Genomic DNA, 2,029 nt, shown 5'->3' on the forward strand with positions numbered 1-2,029 from the left:
CAAATCAATCGAATATGAATGTTAAGAGTAAATAAATAATTTATTATTAAATAAATTCTTATTGTCTGATTACACGTTGTTGTATAAGGATGCAACCTTACTACTACATTTCTATGTACATTGTGGTGAATAAAACACAGTGCGAGTCGCCCTTAATTAGTATAAGCTCGAAATCAATTTTATCGTGAGAAGTTTATCGTGTGTGTGATATTATTTTATCTTTTATGTTGCAATATTTTTGTAACTTCAAATGAACTCCCTAAGTCAAAATAATATGAAAAACAAGAATCAGGTTTCATCAACAAACATGCGTTGCTAAACCATAATAAAACACGCTTTTATGACAGTTTAGTACTTTTGTTAAGTTTGTAACGGTACGGAGTGATGCTAGGGAACATCACGGCTAGTTGTCCGGTGAGACTCTAATTTGCGAATGTAAGCACAATTCGGCCCAAAGCAAGAGCAGTACTGAAGTATTTGTTAACGGCGCCAGGCACCTCTCTCGATTAACGAATCATGTGTTTGAATGAAAGTCCGAGGTTCACTGGTTCACTTATTTAATTTTAAAACACTGTCACATTTGAATTTTTATTGAATTGATATTCAATTATTATATGTGAAATTGCTCCACTAGTTTATTATAATTATTAATACAAAGATCGAATACTTAGAAAAAACTCCTTCGATCCGGCCGGATTCGAACCGACGTCTTCTAGCATATCGTGCCAGACGCTATACCAACTAAGCCACGGAACGAACCAGCGAACCTCAAGAATTTTTCTATGTACTTGCATCGTATCTTTGTATTTGGTTTTTCAACGACTTTTTAACCGTAGCGCCATCTATGGTATTTACGGTACGTTACCCAGTTAAATACCTTTACAGCTACCAGCCCCGGCAAGAGATGTCGCTATTCATTGTATTAAATTTTTTATTGATTGACATTCAATTCTTTTTATGTGAAATTACTGTCACATTATTTAGTTATATTACGGTTACTAAATTAGCACTTAATCACTAGGTACTCCGTTAGATTGAAGCTAGACACGCAAGGGTTTTAGTTTAAATTTATGATATTAGGGCATGAGGAACTTGGGATTACCTCACCAAGGTTCCCGTAAACTTAGACTGATTTTAATATTAACACACAGTACATTAACAGTAGACATTATAAGTTTACATTACCTACAATGAAATTTACTTTACATTGAAATTCCTGTTAGCTATTAAAAGTCCTTCATTTTCTTACTACATGAGTGCTGTATACGTTTGCCGCGCCATATACATTAAGTACTCTACAGTAAGAATGTCTCAGGTGATAAACTACGAACTCGTTTTAAAATAATACCCCAGTAGTTAGTCTCTGTGTAGTAAATAGCGTGAGCGAGTTCGCAACGGCACATTGTCGCAGGTGCGCTCTCCTCTACATACGACTCGAATTGTTGCCTAGACAATACTAGAGAATGTTGTTACAAATTTTAGAACACCCATTTAGGTATGGGGCGCACCATAACTTTTCCAGTATAACACCGCTCTTACATTTGACGGTAATTTGGACAGTTTTAATTAACTACAAATATTTGAATTCAAATTTTTAATATTTAATAGAAAAAACAATTGCTAAGGAAAATAAAATTATATCGGTAGATTACTCAGACTAGATATTCGAAATAAAAATTAGAATTAAACTCGTAATATAATCCGAACTAATATTATAAAATGTGAAAGTGTGTGAAATATAGAGAGAGATGGGACCTAGGAGAAGAATAAACTACTTTTTGTAACGAAAATAGATCTAAAAGCACCAGCTATAAATATGGAAAAAAACTCATATCATTCACACAAATAAAATACAAATACTTTTTAAGCAGCAAATTGAACGCGCTATGTATGAGGTAAATTACATTAAGCTGAGATTTTGTGAGATGATGGATGCTAGGTAATCAAGTATTTCTTCCTCGCAATGGCGTGCCATTCATGTCCTCTGTACGTCTGGCGTAACCTGGCTAATAATAGGCGATTATGTTAC

The sequence above is a fragment of the Hyposmocoma kahamanoa genome, unplaced genomic scaffold (genome assembly GCF_003589595.1).
Source record: "Hyposmocoma kahamanoa isolate Upper Pololo Valley unplaced genomic scaffold, ASM358959v1 63, whole genome shotgun sequence".
Classification (NCBI taxonomy): domain Eukaryota; kingdom Metazoa; phylum Arthropoda; class Insecta; order Lepidoptera; family Cosmopterigidae; genus Hyposmocoma; species Hyposmocoma kahamanoa.